Source organism: Gopherus evgoodei, chromosome 1 (assembly GCF_007399415.2).
Source record: "Gopherus evgoodei ecotype Sinaloan lineage chromosome 1, rGopEvg1_v1.p, whole genome shotgun sequence".
Lineage (NCBI taxonomy): Eukaryota > Metazoa > Chordata > Testudines > Testudinidae > Gopherus > Gopherus evgoodei.
In genome coordinates this window covers 223938319-223958407 of record NC_044322.1, presented here as the reverse complement: position 1 = coordinate 223958407, position 20089 = coordinate 223938319, and the positions used below count along the sequence as shown (strand labels likewise).

At 45.9% G+C, this 20089-nt stretch overlaps 1 long non-coding RNA gene across 9 annotated transcripts; it reads right to left on the bottom strand.

The window, feature by feature from the left end:
- Positions 1-5914: 5914 nt before the first annotated feature.
- On the bottom strand, positions 5915-19843 carry LOC115636970. 9 transcript variants are annotated; one of them, XR_003997125.1, is made up of 6 exons: positions 19527-19843; positions 9339-9573; positions 9132-9233; positions 8251-8369; positions 7537-7625; positions 5915-6190 (listed from the first exon to the last, which is right to left on the bottom strand). It is a non-coding gene; the product is annotated as an uncharacterized LOC115636970 (long non-coding RNA). The 9 variants fall into 9 exon arrangements; XR_003997124.1 differs by lacking the exon at positions 9339-9573 and adding an exon at positions 16779-16830 and having other exon boundaries at positions 19527-19842; XR_003997126.1 differs by lacking the exon at positions 9339-9573 and adding an exon at positions 16779-16826 and having other exon boundaries at positions 19527-19842.
- Positions 19844-20089: the final 246 nt, after the last annotated feature.

The window sequence follows — 20089 nt, the reverse complement described above, 5'->3', positions numbered from 1 at the left end:
TCCTCACTTAGGCCTTGAGGGAGTTTGAGACTTGTGTAGATGAGGTTCTGTGGTTTCTACAGTTCAGTCTGAGTTTTATAAGGATTAATCTCTATATCTCACATGAAAGACTGTTGGGACCCTTTTTTTAAACACACACCTGAGACAAATCTCTCTGGATCAGGATATTTGTGTGTGCTTTCCTGTATGCGCCAGCCTGTTTCAAAAGCTTCCTCTGCTAGTCAGAAATGTACTAACTGCTGCAAGAGCCAAGCATGTCATGGGAGAGCTGATGAAAAATTTTTCTAATGAAAAATTATTGATCACAACTCTTGTTTTGAAGACTACAAATGCCAAAGAAATGTCCTTTTTGTGAAAAAAAAATCAATTAGAAAAATGTGTTTTTAATTATTTTCAAATATTTGATTTTTTTATTTCGCACTTTAATTTTTATTTTTTGTCTCCTTGTTCCTTCTGTTTAGTGACTGAACTTTGTCCCATGCTGCCAGGTGGTGTTTCTTGATTGGTGAGTGTGCCCCCACCTACTGGGAGAGTGTGGGATCAGCTCAGCTGACCTGCAGCGGACACAGGGTGAACTGCTGCTGCTATGGCTGTGATGAGCATTAGGGCTAGGCCAACACACAGTAAATGACTGACCATCTGCTGGTGGGATTTCCTAGAGGGCAGCTGAGCCACACTCCCTCCAGTCTTTGGAGCAAAGGAAAAATTTGGGGTCTGGTGATTGTCTCACTCTTTGCAGCTGCTTGGCCCAGGGTTTCCATTACACAGGCCTAGATTCTGGACAGGTCTTAAACATTGTGGAGTTGGGCAACTGCTAGCAGGGTTCCCAGCTGAGCTGTGCCCCTTCTGCATCCTCTCACATCAGCCTCCTGCTCTTCCTTCTCTCCCACCCTCATGCCCTCTTCCCACCCTTTCACCATCTATAGGGGTTATAGCTGTGACATTTTCAGTATTGCCAACCCAAAAGTTAAAAAATCATGAGTCAGGGCTCAAAAATCATGGCATTGGCCCCAAACCAAGTTTTTTAAAAAAGATTGTATTGCATTTTTGGCCTAACTGTCGATTGTTGAATGCCCCCTGCCTATAACCAGTGGGTCTGTATCCATTAGGGTGACCAGATGTCCCAATTTTATAGGGACAGTCCCGATATTTCGGACATTGTCTTATATAGGAGCCTATTACCTCCCACCTCATGTCCCGATTTTTTACACTTGCTGTGTGGTCACCCTAGTGTCTGTCCATCCATGTGTGTGTTCATGTCCATATGACAAGTAGTGTAGCCCCTTCACCTAAATTTATTAAGGTGATTTTTGGCCCCTTCTATGAGAACTTTCACCCCCACATCAGCCTGTCCCCTGCCCAGCAATTAATTCTGCTTTACAACCCTGCTTCACTCCTGCCCTCACATCAGTTCTGCCCTCCCACCTAACCTTTGCTCCCCCTGCAGCTGCAGGCTGAAGTTGTCCCACTGGAACAATTTCAGGCTTAAAAACAGTCTGATATTGCATCCAATCCTATCTTCCAGGAATAATGAAGAACTTGGGAAACACACTAGCATGCCATTAAAACAGCTGTTCTATTCAGATCCTTTCATTGCCTTCTACGGCTGCTTTATTCTGAGCTACCACCCTGTAAGCAAGGTAGAGGTATCTTGAAGGTCTAGAAGATGCCCCCCAGCATCCACACCAGGATTTTGTGATTCCCTCAGATGAAATCTACTCCCAGTACAACATCACTAGAAATGTTGGTTGCCACAATAAAAGCCCGTTTAGTAGGGTGGCCCTACTGCTGCAGCAATTTCTAATTTCCCTGGATGTGGCTTCCCACTCATGGGCAATTTCATCTCCCAAGGTCTTTGCCTCTGCATCACCCGCAAATGTCATCTGACCTGGGACCCACTAGGAAAACAGTCCCTCCCTGACCCACCAGATGGCCGTGCACAGCTTCCCCCCGGGCCTCCTCCATTTTTTTAGCCATTTCCCTCACAATCTTTTCTAGAGTTGCTGCACAGGGGTCACACGGGGGCTGGGAATTAACAGCTGATTCCTTTAAGGAAACATCACTTTCTGCTTCCACATTTGTAACTCTGTGTATAATCTGGCCCTTAGGTTTTTTCCAGTATGTGATCTTTCTTCACCATCAGCTTATGAAGATCCTCTGTTGAACAGTTTATAAATGGGATTCTCTCACAGCTCGCCACTAGGCATAGGCCCCATCTCTGCATTGCCAGTTCCAGATTCAGCGCAGCAGATTCTGCTTCATTTGAGCCATCTCCCAGGCAAGATAGTGCAGGGAAAATCCTTTCGAACAGTGTCTGCAATGTACACAAATACCTACACAGATGTTCCCCTCCCTGCCACTTCCTGGCTTGCCATTCCTTCCAGTATTTCAAAATGATGAATCTCCCCCCATGGGGGTCATACAAATGTTCGTGCTACTGTCTATAAAAACTATGATCCACAAAGGGAAGGTGCTGGTAAAATTAGTTGGAGTCACCATCCAAACACAGTGCTAGGTATGTGCTGCTTTTTCACCAGACCACTCATTAACAGAGAGCATCAGCTTAAAGTCTGCCAACTATGCACAGACTCCAGTCTCGTCTGCAAGATCCCCTCATTTCTTCTCAGGCAAAACTGCTTTTGCCATCTTGAAGCTGGTGCCACCAGTTGTAATATTTGCTTGTAGAACCCAAAGTATTTATTGAGACACTGCAAGAAATAACTCCAGCACCAAAGGCAGGACTGAACTCCCAGCTAAACTCCCTACATTGGATACAACAACACAACTTAACACTAAGATAAAGATACAGCCCCATCTATTGGTGGAAATGCTGTCTACACTAATCATTACTTATTTTCATTATTTTTTTCTCTAAGGGTTTGCTACATGGCCCTGCAGTTTCAACTAGAGGGGTGCAAACTGCACTGTGTGCTATTATTCTTTGCTGTAACTGCCCCACATAAACCCTGAAGGTGTAAATAAAAGGCACAAAATTTGCATTGCCATACTCCTGAAACAGGGCTATATTAATGCAAACTACCTAATTTTCAGTTTGCACTCACAGGGTCTACACCAGGGGCAGACAAACTTTTTGGCCTGAGGGCCGCATCGGGTTTTGGAAATTGTATGGAGGGCCAGTTAGGGAAGGGGGTCATGGCCCATCCCACCATCCCATCTGCCCCTCTGGGACTCCTGCCCCATCCAACCCCCCGTTCCGATGATCCCCCACTCCTTGTCCCCTGACTTCCCCCAGAACCCTTGCCTCTGACTGCCCCACACTGCCCCATCCAACCCCTCCTCTCAATCCCAACTGCCCTCACTTCCCCCATTCAACCCATTCCCCACCCTCTGACCAACTGACCCCTTTCTAGGTCCCCCCAATCACCCCCTCAAATTCCCCTGCCCTCTATCCAACCTCCTCCCCTCCCCGCTCCCTGCCCCCTTACTGCGCTGCCTGGAGCACCGGTGGCTGGCAGCGCTACAACTGTGCCTCCCAGCTGAGGCCAGCCCATGCCGCCGCCACAGCGCAGGGCAGCACAGAGCACTAGGTCAGGGAGGACAGTGGAGGAAGGATCAGGGACTAGCCTCCCGGCCCAGGAGCTCAGGGGCCAGGCAGGAGGCCGGACCAGCTGTAGTTGTCCACCCCACTCTACAGAGTGGAGTTATAGCGTAGCACATTAGTGTGCACTGCTGTTTACACCACTGTAGTTTAAACTGCAGGGCCACGTAGGCATGCCCACTGCATTTAACCCTAGAGTCAGCATTGCTAGCTTGTTACTATCATGGCAAAGTCAGGCTGGATAGATGTAAGAGCAGGCTCCTGTTGGATTCCAGGAAGCGGGTGGGTATATTAGCCCCAGAATAAGAAAGGCCCTTTTCACTATAAGTTGAAAAGGGGTTACCTCAGGTCAACTAGGGATACCTGAGTACAATTAAGGACTACTTGAGACTTTCAAAAACCCTTCCTCAGGTGAGAGACAAGCTGCTGCGGGGCTAGTGGCAGCAGGGAGAAAGGCTTCTCCACGTTGGATGGTTGCTCGTGTCTTTACAGTGGAAGCTACCTGCCCATTTAGGGGAAGAACTGGTGCTCCAGGGCCAATCATCATAAAATCATAGAATATCAGGGTTGGAAGGGATCTCAGGAGGTCATCTAGTCCAACGCCCTGCTCAAAGCAGGACCAATTCCCAACTAAATCATCCCGGCCAGGGCTTTGTCAAGCCTGACCTTAAAAATCTCTAAGGAAGGAGATTCCACCACCTCCCTAGGTAACCCATTCCAGTGCTTCACCACTCTCCAAGTGAAAAAGTTTTTCCTAATATCCAACCTAAACCTCCCCCAATAACAGGCCACATGCCCCTGGAGAGGGTAGGAAAAGGTATTCACCTTTGGTTTGTGTTACAAACATGTTTGTTTTTGTTTGGTGGAAGGGTACTCCTTGGACCTACTCGGAGGCCTTCTTGGAAACTATTGAGAAATAAACCCCAAGTAGGAGAATAAACACTATCTGGAGTGGGACTGACTTACTCAAGGCCCCCCTGCCAGAGGGGAAGCAGTGAGCCTGTTGGGGTGGAGGAGGTGCCTTGCCACACTATCTAGTGGTAAGTCAGGACCTCCCCTCGTTTTAATGCTCTGATGTGAAGAGGTACAGGGAACAAACTAGACTGTACGTCCTGGTCCTAGAAATATGATGCGGGTCAGATTGACAAGGGGACGGTCACATCACAGGGGCCCCATAATCACTGGCTCCAGCTGTATCAGACACAAGCAACACACTGATTGTGTGGGTCCTATCCTGCATTAGGGTAATTGTGGTATTCTCTGAACTGAGCACCGACCTAAAACTGGTACATCCTAGGGACAAGGATCAAGGTGTGGGGGAGGGGGTGACTGATTCAGTACTGAATGAGACTAAGGCCACGTCTACACTATCCGTCGGATTGGCGGGTAATAATTGATCCCTGAATTGATGCCCATACTCCACCTCGGCAGGAGTAACCGGAGTCAACAGCGGAGCCACGACGATCGACTTGCCGCCATAAGGACAGCCAGGAAAGTTGAACTAAGATACTTCAGCCTCTCCACCCCAGTGTAGACCAGCCCTAAAGGGAGTGGTGCTAACTTTCCCTCTTGTTTTCCCTGTAATGGGCTGAGTAATTGGGAAAGTGTTGTGAAGTGGACAAGGCAGAGGGATGCTCCGTCCTCTAAATGGCACAGTCCCTTTCTTACTTACCTTCCTCTTACTTGCAAAGGAGGGGTGTGTAAGTTTTTAATCCCAGTGCTCAGGTTTTATGAAGTATGGAAATTAGTGGAAGACCTAGTGAAACTGTGCTCTTAAGAGACAACTAGGATTGGAATAGCAGGGGGCTGCAGCAAAGGACTGAGGGCCACTGGCAAAGCTGTGAAACAGATATTTTGCCTTGCCCACATTATTCCTGATGGCTCACCCAAGAGTCATGCATAACTCCATTGCCCTTTTGTTCCTGTCTTTTTGGGACTGCCTTTCGCTCTAACTAGAAATTGCACACATCATTGCTTAAATAGGCCGGGCAATTCACCTAATGGAGAGAGAACAGCATATTAAACAGCTGCCTGTGATTTGTGTAGGCAGCAACAGGGGCACCAGAGATTTCTCTGCCTGCAGCAAATGGGCATGCTGTAGGCCTGACTTTAAATTACACATGCACCAGTAGAAATCAGGCTTTTCCAGTTATCCATGTTTCTTCAAAATCTGCAGGGTTCTGCCCACTGATGCCTAGAACATTCCCTGAAATTTTGGAATTGGTCAGCTGGAGTGTTCATAAGTTCTTATTGCACTACAAAAGGGAAATGCCATTGAGTTTACTAGCAGTAAGTGTTCTTCAGTTTCATGCCACTAACGCGTGTAGAGAGAACAAGATAACCAGGACCCAGTCGTGGAATTTGAGAAGTTTATTATGGGGAATGTTATATGCTTTGACGAACTACTGTTCTCAGTCTGAGTGTGGAACCAGGATCATGTGTGGTCTTATAGATCTGGAGGGAGTTCATGGAGGGGATATACACACTAGGGTTGAATCTAGCCAAGTTACCTACTGCACAGTCACAGCAGGCAGTCAGTCAGATTGTAAGTGTAACATTTACTAACAGTCTATAGTTAGAGGGAGAGTAAGCTGTCCAGCTTCTTTCCTCAGTTCACATTCCACATTTGTCCTGTGAAGAAGAAAAAACACCAAGTAAAAACCATGAGTGACTGTAACAAGGTGATGCTCTGTCCATCCTCTGATGCTCCAGAAACTGCTCAGACCCACTCTCTTTTAGTGTTCAGTCTGTATTTTATTCCAAACCCTTCCACCAACACCGGGCAACATCAGTTTTTAATCCTACATCTTTCAATCCATCTTTACCAGGGCCCTAGGAGGAAAAGAGATTTCCTTGTCTTGGGAACTCTTTCAGTCTGGACTCAGGTAGCCAAGTCATCCTTTCCTTGTAGCACTTCCTTCCTGGCTTTTATCAGGTTAGCCGGCTGAGGTCTAATTTCTTCCTTACCTCCCCAGCCTCTCCTTCTGATTAGCTAATTGCTCTAGCAGTTGTCCCTGGAGGAACTAATTGAGGCTAAAACCAGGAGGCTGCTGTCCTACCTGTCAGACCTCAGCACTCTGTCATAGCAATGAAAAGGGAGAGTCAGCACCAAAAAGAGCTCAATTTTCTCCCCAGAAAATGTCATTCTGTACAGCTAAACAGGCCAGTCCTGAAAGGGGGGGTTCTATTAATTACATGAAATATCAGCCTGTTTGGACCCATGCAGAGCAATCCTACATCCCCACCCATGCTCTCTCCTACACTGCTGTAACTCTGTGAACTTTGTGGGAGTTACTCTTGATTTATGCTGGAGCAAGAGAGATCAGAATCAGCCCCACTGGCTTTAATGGGAATTCTAGTTGTGCCAGGAGGGAAAAATCCACATGTAATCCCACTTCCTTTTGTTTCCTGCTCTACAAACCACTGCAGCTGCATGAAACTGCAGGTGTAGAATTCAGCACAGAGATTTTCACTGTGTTTTAGGCAATTTCATGCCCCGCATGTTTCACTTTTCCATGAAGCTCCCTGAAGAGGCTGTTACAGGATCAGCACCGTGAGACATTTCAAATCCTGAATATGCAAGAGTTCTGATCCCAGAGTCATCTTCAGCTGATGTGTGGGATTTTCAAAAGTGCCTCAGCAGTGCACTGCCCACTGACTTTCAATAGCACATGTGCTCCTAAGTCATTTAGTTGCTTTTGAAAATCCCACCTGATGGGGCCCATTTTCTGCTCAGGAATAGGTTTATTTTCACTGTAAAAAGGGATTCCTTTCCAAGCCCAACATCTGCAAAATCTTGTATATTTTTCCAGGGACATGGGCTCATTTTCAAATACCTTACAAAATGCCTCAGAGCATTTTCGATTTGGAACAGCTCTTCCTTTCATTAGCTACATCTCTGCATGCCACCCACTCTCTCCTCCCCCCACCTTCCCCTCTCCCCATTCTTATCGCTCTCTATATAGAGTATCACTCACACGTTACTCTAATCGCTACAGACTTGCAGCTGCTTTCCAGGTGAGATGTCTGACCACAGACTGTGCTGCACTCAGCAAGACGTGTTTGCCTGGAAAAGAAAAAACCCAAATGTCACATTCTATCAAACCACTGTTATAACCTCCACATAACTGCCCCCTGCCCCAATTAGAGTATTCTCAACTCACAAACACCTGTGAGAAGTTGAATCCTGTGTGATGATTCCAAGGGGTATCCATGGATGTGAGGGACCTCAATACCTCCTGCCCTGAGCATGAGGAAGCCTTGTCTGTACTCACTGTGGGTTGGTTCCCCAACACCACCAGCCTGTGGCAAGACAAGCACTACCTTCCAGGCCCTGCTCTCTTTATTGGTTAATGAGAGATACACTCCAACCCTTGAGACATCCAAGCATCCATTTGCAATGTTAAGCCCCTCATCCACTGGACACTCTCAGCTTCTCCAAATCTGCTGTTCCCAACGAGCAGTACATCACAGCTGATCAGTTATACCATAGAACACAGCTCTGCTTTACACACAGCACTTAGAGATTTGTTTACAGAGAAAAATTAAAAAAACAAAAACAAAAAAGAGCAGAGATTCAAGTGATAAAAAGCAGAAATTTTGGACACAAAATGTTACATATAAAATAAAATCATAACATGCACTCTAGAGCCTACACTTTACTTGTCATGTCAGATAGAGCAAAAACTCACCCCAAATCCTTCCAGTGTATTACAGCCAACCTAGGCTGTGATCTTCCATTCATGATACAAGTATGCTGAACTCTTGCCTCCTCAGTGGAAAGATGCAGAGTTTGTTTCTGTCCCTAGAGCTGTAGTTTTTTAAAACAAAAAAATCCATTGTCTTCACTGGAGACTTTTCAATCACTTGATTAGCATTTTGCTCATAATGTAAATAGGTGTTCATTCTGAAATATACAATATCCTCATTTAAATATAGACAGACCAATAGATAAACATTTTCTGTCTGAAAGAAACTTGCTTATCCACTGCTGGTAGGTGCACCCAACTCACAGAACTTAAAATATAATTTTCATTATATATGCATAGCTTCTTACATAGTAACCACACATACATGTTGCAATGATTATGATGGCCAGTGTGACAAGATTTCAGTAAAGATCTTGCAACAGATTCTGACAAAGTACTATGTAAATACCAGACCCAGGGGGATCCCTGCAACACTTATGCATCCCTGTGTCTTCCACCAGTTGGCACCAAGAGTTCCCCTGGCTCACAGCCTCCCTTGTTTCAGAATGACCTGTCTTCACAGCTGATCTATAAACTCATGGGCAGAATCTGACATGTTCAGTAAGTCACTAACTATTTGATGAAACTCTCTTGAAATCTCATTTTGGACTAATCCCTTCCCAAGGCAGAGCTACAACATACACACAGTGTCTGGTGAGTTCCAGTGAGTCCATTGGCTGCATCTGGGAGGGACATGGGGCTAACATCCAACACACAGGCTGGTTGTGGCCCTTTGTCAATTGTGGTAAGGTACAGCAGCAAAGTGCAAATAAACATCACCCAGTTTAGTGGAAACAGAGAAGGATCTCAGCCAGGCCTCCTACCTCTTTTATAGTAACCATATATCAGCACTGAAGCTGGTTGATGTTGGACACAGAAAGTTCTTGCTCAGCTAAGAAAGAGAAACTGATATTCTTCTGAGAGACCTGGGAATGGGAGGACAGAGGGGAGCATTAGATGTTTTCTTTTAATATCAATTTCTCTTCACCAAAAACCTACTGACATGGATTCCAAATATATGTGGCTCTCACCTTGCATGGCACCATCACCCCAGAGAGTCCCTGTTCACCTGATCAGTGTCTTTACAGTTGTCTTGTTAAGATTTTTGGCTCTGAGACTAAAAATTTTTCAAAAGGCATCTGTTTAAAGCTTGTAGACATATATAACACCAGGGGGGAAATCTCTCTTTGAATATATGTTTTCCATGTAGAAGGGGATACAGTTGTTCCTGGCTTCCACCTGCATCATTACACAATCATCCTGAAGCTTTAAACAAGGACATGGGAAAGAGAATCCATTATTAATAAGCATTAAACATAAGAGGCATCCAGATCCTGCAGAAATGCCCTTGTGAATGGCACTGGAATGGGTTACCTATGGAGGTGGTGGAATCTCCTTCCTTAGAGGTTTTTAAGGTCAGGCTTGACAAAGCATGGCTGGGATGATTTAGTTGGGAACTGGTCCTGCTCTGAGCAGAGGTCCCTTCCAACCCTGGTATTCTATGTGATGATATTATGATTCACCACTTCTATTCCTGTGAAACAACTGTGTCATCTAGTGGTCAAAGTGGGAACTGAAAAATAATCACTGGAGGCAAATTTTCAAATGTATTTTAATACCTAGATACCTATAAAATCTGTCTCTGGTTGGTTGGTTGTGGGGGTGTGTGTATATGGCCTAAGCTCGTCTGCAGGCATCCATGCACAGCTTGGGTATAATGTTTGTTTCATTAAGTGGGTTACTGGTTGTATGGAATGAAGCGGATGGCAATGTGTCCTGAGACAAGTGGGCTTCAGTGAATGCCTGCATGGCTTTGGTTGGCTGGCCCAGTCCTCTCCTTTTATCCAGCCCAGGGTACAACAGCCTGTAACCTCCTTTGCCCCTGGGGTGGCTTATTCACCTCACTCTCATCCTTCCACAGGGTGGAATTGACTGGTACAAAGCCTGAGAGCATCTTTCCATCAACAATGCTATTGCACGTCCTGGCACAGGGGTCAGCAACCTACAGCATGTGAGCCGACTTTGAGCGGCACACAGCCGCCTGCCGCGGTCCCAGCCCTCAGCCCAACTCAGCCCTCCCCTGTGGGGGCAGGAGGCAGAAGCTTGGTTCTGCTGCAGCCAAGCTTTCCCCTGCCCCGCTTCTTCCCCCAGTGTGGTGCTTTCCTGCCCCGCCTCCTCTCCTTCCCTGAGCCAATCAGCTGATGGCCCTAGTGAGGGGGAGGGGAGAAAAGCAGCAGCGTGCACATAGCTCCGTAGAGGATGCAGGGAGAGGTAGGGACGGAGCCTGGGGGAAGGGGGTGTGTCATAAACAGATAAGTAAGAGTTAATAGAACAGAAGTACTTCATATCTCTTTTGCCTGTAAAGGGTTAACAAGATCTATGAGCCTGGCTGTCACCTGACCAGAGGACCAATCAGGGGACAGGATACTTTCAAATCTTGAGGGAGGGAAGTTTGTGTGTGTGCTGTTAGTTTTTCGTTGTTGTTCACTCTGGGTTCTGAGAGTGACCAGATGTGCAACCAGGTTTCTCTCCAATCTCTTTGATACAGTCTCTTATATGTCCAGAATAGTGACTACTAGGTAGATAAAGCAAGTTAGGCTTATGTTTGTTTTCTTTATTTGCAAATGTGTATTTGGCTGGAAGGAGTTCAAATATGTACTTGTATACTTAGGCTGGGAAGGTATTCCCAGTGTCTATAGCTGAAAGACCCTGTAACATATTCCATCTTAAATTTACACAGATAATTTTTACTGTTTTTCCCTCTTTAATTAAAAGCTTTTCTTGTTTAAGAACCTGATTGTTTTTTTTTTTATTCTGGTGAGACCCCAGGGGACTGGGTCTGGATCCACCAGGGAATTGGTGGGGAGAAAGGAGGGAAGGGGGAGAGAAAGGTTAATTTCTCTCTGTGTTAGGATTATTTTCTCTCAGGGAGAGTCTGGGAGGGGGATTGAGAAGGAGGGGGGAAGATGGATTTTCCTCTCTGTTTTAAGATTCAAGGAGTTTGAATCACAGTGATCTTCCAGCGTAACCCAAGGAGGGGAAGTCTGGGAGAGGCAACGGTGAGGGAAAGGGTTTACTTTCCTTGTGTTAAGATCCAGAGGGGTCTGGGTCTTGGGGGTCCCCAGGCAAGGTTTTGGGGACCAGAGTGTACCAGGCACTGGAATTCCTGGTTGGTGGCAGCGCTACAAGTATTAAGCTGGTAATTGAGCTTAGAGGAATTCATGCTGGTACCTCATCTTTTGGACGCTAAGGTTCAGAGTGGGGAATTATACCATGACAGGGTGGAACAAGGCATATCCCTTCCAGCCCCCTGCCAAGAGTCACTCAGGGGAGGGGGCTGGGAGCACCCCAGCCCTCTGCCCTGACCCCACACACACACACACACACTCAGCCTTCTGCCCTGCACCTCCCATGCCCCTAGCCCTCTGCCCTGAACCTTGAACCCTCCACACCCAGCCCTCTGCCCTGAACTCCCACCCCCCCCACACACCCAGCCCTCTGCCGACCCCCCCAACACTCAGTCTTCTGCCCTGCACCCCCCATACCCGCAGCCCTCTTCCCTGACCCTTGAACCCCCCCCACACCCAGCCTTCTGCCCTGCACCCCCCACACCCCTCAGCCCTGAACCCCCCTATCTCAACACACATCCAGCCTTCTGCCCTGCACCCCCCATACCCGCGGCCCTCTTCCCTGACCCTTGAACCCCCCCCACACCCAGCCTTCTGCCCTGCACCCCCCACACCCCTCAGCCCTGAACCCCCCTATCTCAACACACATCCAGCCTTCTGCCCTGCCTCCCCACAGTCCCATCCCTCTGCCCTGCCTCCCCACAGACCCATCCCTCTGCCCTGCAACCCCCCCACCTCCAGCCCTCTGACCTGACTCTTGAAACCCCCTCCCCCACCCCAACCTTCTGCCCTGAGCCCTCCCCCGCCCCCACAGGTCTGGGGTCCTGGGTTCTCGGCCACAGGCCCTGCTCAGCCCGCTGCCGGCCTAGGTGAACAGAACCCCAGGCTGGCAGCGAGCTGAGCAGGCTGGTGGCATAAGATCAGCATTTTAATTTAATTTTAAAATGACGCTTCTTAAACATTTTGAAAATCTTTTTTACTTTACATTCAATAGCTTGGTTACATAATATAGACTTATAGAAAGAGACCTTCTAAAAACATTAAAATGTATTACCGGTACGTGAAGCCTTAAATTAGAGTAAATAAATGAAGACTCGGCACACCACTTGTGTGTTGCCAACCCCTGTCCTGGCATAACTGAAATGAGAGAGACCAGATCAGTCTGGACCATGAATGAGGAGGAAGTGTTCTGCTGCAGAGCACGAATAGCCTGTGAAGACCTTTCTGATTTACCTGTTGCAATGTGATAACTTAATGACATGGAGGAGAGAGAGAGGGTAGCTAAGGGCCCCCTGGAGGGACAGGGCATGAGAGGAGGCCTATTAATACAGTGCCTGGTTTCTGTGGTGCTGGTGCTCTAAAAACACCTAGTGACAAAAGGGGTGTTGCCATGAAGCACAGTAAGTTTCATGCAGGGTGAGGGAGCTAATGTTCCAAGTGTTTCACTAGGCCCATAGTACAGGGACATGATCCAAAATTATTGGACTTAGTTATCTGGGGGCTTGTGATGGGGGGGACTAGGCCTTAAGGGCCACTGCTTGGAGGCCTCAGAGTTTGCCACACTCATCCCAGGAAAGGAGCTGTGGAGAGATCCTCCCAAGTGGCCTAGAGTGATTGTGTGGAAGCAACCAATCAGGGGCCAGGAGGGCCATATAAAAGGAGCTGCAGAACAGCTCAGCAGTTAGTTGCTGGAAAAGAAAGGACTGTGTGCCTGGCTGAAGAGCAGTAGGTGCACAGACAGCTAAGTGGGGGCAGGGACTGGGGCAGCGAGAGGCTCCTGCCTGCCTGCCTGCTAGGATTGAGCCAAAGACAATTTGTTAGTAGGCACTGGGGGAGCAAAGAAGGAGCTCCTAGCTGGATGCTGGGACTGAGAAAGGACTGAGCCCAGCCGTAGAAAGGTTGTGTCTCCAGGGAGGAAGCCCTGGGGATATGGCCCCATACCAGGGCGGGGACTACTTAACGACTGAGCCCATGGAGAGCTAAAGGGGTGCAGGGAGTAAAGGTGAATCATCCCCATTATAAAACAGCACTAACACTGTACCCAGCTATTCAGAATATATGTGCACTGCAGGGCATTGTTGGATGAATCAGAAATGCTTAGTTGAGTATCATAGGCTCTATACTGCTAACATCTAGTGGAGAATCTCCTTTTGCTCCAGTCATTGAGGCCCAAGTTTTTGGGGTAGGAAAAGCCAAGTCCTATGCACACAGTCACAGTACAGCCCTGAGGGCCATGCAGTTCAGCAGAGTGACAACAGGGAAGTCCTTGGGTGCCACAGATTTGTAACAATATTTATAATCGGTATGCCTGTTTAAAACCCTCCTCTTCCCTGTTTCCCAGTTGGCTGGTTCTTGTCATTCAGGGAGCTGAGGCAATGGTGGAAAGTGACCTGTCTGAAAGGAGCAGATGAGCCAGATAGACATGCTGGCAGCTTCCCAGGAGCTGCACAGATCCAGGCAGGCACCCTGCCTGCCCTGCTGTGGGTGGCCAACCTGAATTTTAAAGGCCTGATCAGCGGTGCTGACCGGAGCCACCAGGGTCACTTTTTGACCGGGCATTCCGGTAGAAAACTGGACACCAGGCAACCCTAGTCCCCATGGTAAACAACCATCCTACAGGGATAACTCCAGTTTCTTGAAATAGTAAGGGCTAAGTTGTTCTGTTGTATGATTTGGCCACCCTGATAGTGCATCGCCTTAACCAAAATGGGATCTTTTCTTATTTCCAGAGCAATTTCATTAGCTGTAATAGGAAGGTCATCTAGGAAAGAGACTCTATACGCAGAGTTTTCCTCACTGTTTCCCTGTGTAAAGGGGCAAACAGGAGAATGCTTCTGCAGTAGCATGTTTTTCTGATGGTCTATAATAAATGTCATATGGATGGGCAGCTAAGATCAAATCCCATTTCTTCAGCCATGCTGCCACTAGTGGAACGCCTTTGGACCCAGTATTTTTACCAGTAGATTATACTTCCTAACGGTAATAACAATATGGCGATGGAACAGATTGCCTCGGGAAGTTGCGGAAGGTTCTCCACTGGAGGTTTTCAAAAGGAGACTGGACAGCATCTGTCTTGGGTGGTTTAGAAACAACAAATCCTGCATCTTAGTAGGGGTTAGACTAGATGACCCTTGTGGTTCCTTCTAACCCTATAATTCCATATCAGTGATTAAGGTCAATTGTTTCCCAAACAGGTATTCACTGGAATTTAATAACCTCCAAAATGATGCTAATGCTTCTTTTTTAATTTGTGAGTCTTATCTTTCAGCCTTTGATAATGTTCTGCAAGCAAATGCTATGGATTTTTCACTCCTATCTTTACAAATGTGTGAAATGACAGAACCAATTCCTCCAGGAGAGGTGTCACAGGTTAGGTTAAGGGTAGGCCCCTGAGAAAATCTTTTTTTTTTTTTTTTTTTTTTATTAAATTACAGCACTGCCATAGGTAAAGTAGCAAATTTCACAGGATGTACACAGAATGCCATCAGGGAAAGATCACTGCTGCATTCTTTTGTATAAAAACAGACACTGAATTACCCCCAAACTGCTGCGATTTCCCCTAAAACGGAATGACAGAAGCAGGCATCCATGGGCAGTGTTACATCGAAGCAGAAGTTCATGTAAGGCTACAGATTTCCCAAGCATGAGATTAGAATGTACAGGTGCCCACTTTTACTTCGCTGCTGTAGGGAAAAAACTGCAGTACTAGGCTAATTCCACAATTTCTGCATAGTCGCAGTTTTCTCAGGGCCCTAGTTATTGAAAGCTCAGGATTACAACATACCAACAGGCTAGAACTAGTTTCTTTTTGACTACGTCAAAAGTTTTATGTTTCTTTTCCGTCCAAACCCACTTTATAGTTTCTGCAATTAATATTGGCAATATTGGAATGAATCTTTCATAATAATTGAACACACTCAGAAACAATCTAAGCTCTGAAACTGTCTATAGCACTGGAGTGTTCTCAACGGATTTTATATTCTCTTTTAATAGGTAAACCTCTTCTGCATCTACACAATGCCTCAGACAAGTAACCTGATTTTGAAGAAAAAAAAGCATACTTATCTCTGTTAACTTAAAAACATATTTTTTGTAATCTCTTTAGTGTCTCCTCTTCATATTTTTAAATGTTCCTCTGAAGTCCTCCCAGTTATTAACAAATCATTTAAACAACAGACATCACTATTTACCTCCTGTAGTGCCTGATCTGTTATTCATTGAAACTGAACAGGTGTGCTAGCTACCCCATAAGGTAATCTTTCATACTTAAATATCCCTTTTGTGAACAGAATTTTTTTTGCATCTGGCTACACTGCCATCTGCTGGTATGCTTGGGACAAGTCTATTTTACTCAACTTCATTCCCTCTGTCAGTTTTGCAAATAAATCTTGTGGTTTAGGAAGTAGATACTTGTCCATCTCCAGACAGAGGTTTTTAGTGACTTTATAATCCCTAGAAATTCTTACACTACCATCACTTTTTAGGATACACATAATTGGTGCAGTTCTTTCACTGGATTCCATAGAGAAATTATACCCTGCTTTTCCAAGTCATCCAGTTGCTTTTCCATAGGCTCTCACAGAGCATATGTCACAGGTATAGCCTTCAGAAATTGAGGAATGGCCCAGGGTTTGCTGGTGTATGTCTTTAAACAAATCCATATCTGTACTAATGACAGCTTTATACTGGTCTTTCAGTGCCCCTATCTGGCAGATGATGTACCACAATCCAATTTAATCTTGCATAACTAAGCTCTGCCCATTATTGGGGGGCCATTTCCTTCCATTACAACTAATTCTAATGGTGAACAGACACCTTTATAAGTTAGAGTGACAGGGAGACAGCTTAATGCCCCTCTCTGCCCTTATTGCAATTCTGTCAAAGCACAATAGTTTCTTTTAATCTTACCTCAGATAACATTTTTTTTTGTAAGCTCCCTCAGAGATCATGGTCACTGCCACTCCTGTATCTCTCTCCATTATCAATATCACGTCATTTACCTTTACATTAACATAATAGGGGTGATGACATCTGTTCATTCTCTACCATATACAGTTCTGTGAAATGGTACAGCTCACATATCCTTTCATCTGGAAACAATCTGCCTCCAAGCCCGACAACTCCTAGTCACATAACTAGTTCCATGGCTCCTACCTGCCGTCACTGATGGCTTCATCTCATCCTTTGCTGTTCTGTGGGGCACTGTGGTAAGCCTAACTGATGTGTTCCCTCTTACCGCACTTCTTGCAGTGCAGAGAAATAGTGCTCCTGCTGGTGTGATATCCCTAAACCATGGTAACACGGCTTCCTCGGTTTTATTTGGAACCTGTGAGAGGTGCCGACCTGCATCGTCATCATCTTCCTCCTCTGCCGAGTCCCTTCTTTCCAGGCCTGGCTTGATGAGAAGAGTTTATTTTCAAATTTTGGTGTATTTTTCTTTATGGATTCAAACAACAGAACAGTCTCCACAGCTCCCTCTAGTAGCAGGTGTCACAATTCAGGGCAACTGCACCTCCCCTCTGGGGTTCAGCAAGGGCAACCACTCGATGGGGTAGTAGGAATTTTTTTCTTTAAAATACCAAGGAAATTAACTGTCCCAAACCTTCATTAATACAGAGTTAGGTTTACTCAGTGCTGCCTAATGCCCTTCCAGAATGTGGACAGTGGGTAACCTTAAACCTCTGAAAACAAGGAAATAAAAAGTGAAGGTACAAACCATTTCTGCAATGCAACCTTTACTCTGCCCTCTGAGTGATACTCCAACGTGCCAATAACACACTGTCCTTACAGATGCTACAGACACTCTGGGAACAGAGCACATAAGCACTGTAGGGCAAAGTCTAGCACCTACCCTTTGCTAAGGCAAAACTCAAGTTTAGATCAGGCATAGCAAACAGCGGCTACCTACACACAAATACTGACCACCCCAGATTTGCTAAATGTTACCATCTCTTCACCCTTGACCTGAGGATTCCTTCTGAGCCATTGGCTTCACTGACTCCTCACTAAGGACTGGAGACTAGTCATGTAGACCACCAGATGGCTGACAATCCCCATGGCAAGACACCCCCCCACCCCAGTACCCCATACTGACAAAGCCTACAGAACTCAATACTGAAATGAGGAATACTTGATTCCTCAAAGTACAGATGTAACTCTTCTCACTCCACAGTGACAGCACAGCCAATTTGCTCCACCATTCAATATGGTTACACCTAACACTTAGGGCAGCTGGTTTGCAGGCAGATAAAAGGCACAACTCAAACCACTGGAACACAACACAACGGCATGTTCTCTTAGTCATTCCTCTTATCTATTTATTATGTCACTATCTTTACTGAACCACCTTATCTCTTATTCCAAAAGGTAAACAGAGAAACTTGTTTCAGAGTAGCAGTTGTGTTAGTCTGCATCCACAAAAAGAACAGGAGTACTTGTGGCACCTTAGAGACTAACAAATTTATTTGAGCATAAGCTTTTGTGGGCTACAGCCCACTTCATCAGATGCATGCAGTGGAAAATACAGAGAAACTTGTATCTGTTCCGGAGTATATTAAAAATGCAAAATTCAAATGACTCATCTAAAGTGACTTATCAATATCCATCTTTCTTATCTAGCATAATGAATATGCTTTTACCAGCTCATCAGCAACGGACATCTACTGGTGTGGGGACAGAGTAACACTGTCTCAATATAGTCTTATTAAGGCATCAGGGATCCAAACAAATCCTAATCTTCCCATATTTTGTCTCAGTTATGATTAAACTGCTAACCCATGGAGTAGGTGAGTTCACTTTGGCTATGACTCTTTCCTTTTCTAACTGAGTGAACTTTGTCACTGTAGGTGTAGTTCTGCAGCCATGCATGACAATGGTGGACTGATGGGTCTGTATATATGTGATGCTTCCCACAGAAGTCTCCTAGTCCCCTGAAGAATTCCAGGTATTGTGCAATCAATCTTCTTTAGTGCTGGGTGCTTTGGTATGCAGCATACCCGCATACATATTAGGTGTACCTGTATGCAAGCTTCTCTGCTATCAGTAGTTTTGTAAATGCCTTAGCAATTAAGTCTTCATCACTAAGGTGAAGTCTTCAATTGAAGACTGACTTTAGCTTTAACAGTTGCCACTGTTAAGGTGACTTTTCCTTCAGAGTATATTCTGGAATCAGGATATGCTACAAGCACAACATCAGACTGGATGGGACTTGCTATCCTTCTCAAACGGTGATTTGGAAAACATTTAGCTTCCACCTCAATATTAAGATTAAACTCTGCAAATAGAATAGTGATTTAATTTTCCACATTTGTGACATGTTCTTCCATAGGCTAGGTTTGTCATACCACAGTGTGCATAGAGTTTGTGTGTGAGTGACTGGTGGGTCTGCCTTGCTCTGACTCATCAGCAGTTGGGCTCTCCCCATGATGCCCTGTGTATTCTTTTGTGTAACAGCCTCTACAAACATGTCAGTATGTGGCCCAGACAAGATCTCTATTTTGTGGCTTGTGAAGCTCTGCAAATGCCTATTGCTTTCTGCAAGCCCAAATTAGGTTTCCACTTTCCTCAACAACCTTTCCTTTTGCCCTTTATCGGTGACACTAAACACAGTTCTGTATCTGAGAATATCATTTTCAAACTCTCATTTCTTGTTTTTTGCCTCAGCTCTATGACACTTAGGGGAAGAGTCTATCCGCTCTTTCCCTAAGTGTAGGTAAGACCACTACAGAACACAATTGGTACAGATCACAATTTTTTTCTTACAGTTACCATAGTTCCTAATCATTGTTAAGATCTCATCCAAAACAGAAGCATTTTCAGCTGGCTGCTGTAAGAACGTTATAAACTTCCAGAGCTTCCTCTCCCACTATGTGCAGTAAAATGGCTACTTTTATGCCAAGTTCTTTTTTATCTGCTCCCGAGGTTTTCATATAGATCTGGAAGGTTTGTTCCCATCTCCTTCAATTTGCAGCAAGTTTACAAAAGAAAGATAAAGGTGGGGCTGGCTTGCGATCCTCCCTGTCCAGAATTTTATTTTAAATACTATTTTCTAGTTTAACTGCTTTAATTTTGCCTTCACGTCTATGTACTCACTGTGTCTTTTTATTCTCTGTGGCTTCTGTTTGGTTTCTGCTGGTCTGTGCACTGCAGCTTCTTGTCTCTGTGTGTGGCAGTTTGCACCATTTACTGACACGCTGTGTCCAAGCAAAACCAGCTACTTCCTGCAGCCTGGGGACACTGCTAATGCCAGACAGCTCTTTGTGAGCGCGCTGCAACCCGTCTACTGCAGGAAGCCAGAGCGAGACCCGACACATGTCAATAACAAGATGGCCCCTGCAGATGGAGCAGGCAGCCGCCGAGTGACTCTGCCTCGCCTGAGAGCTCCCTGGCAAGGGGAGGACATGGCGGCATGACCCGTTTTAAAGAGACAGCACCACAATATACAGCAGTCTCCGCTCTCGTTCACACACACAGCTGTGGGCACAGACTACAGAACTGTCACCATGAAATACGTAGTAAAAGATTTTGAACACGCACCAGAGAGGAAGGATTTCACAGCGAACACTGTATATACTCCACTGGCCAAGGGAGATTGCACCCAGCCCCAGTGACCTAGCCCCTCTCAGCCACTCTTAGTTGTACTGGGATGGGAGGTG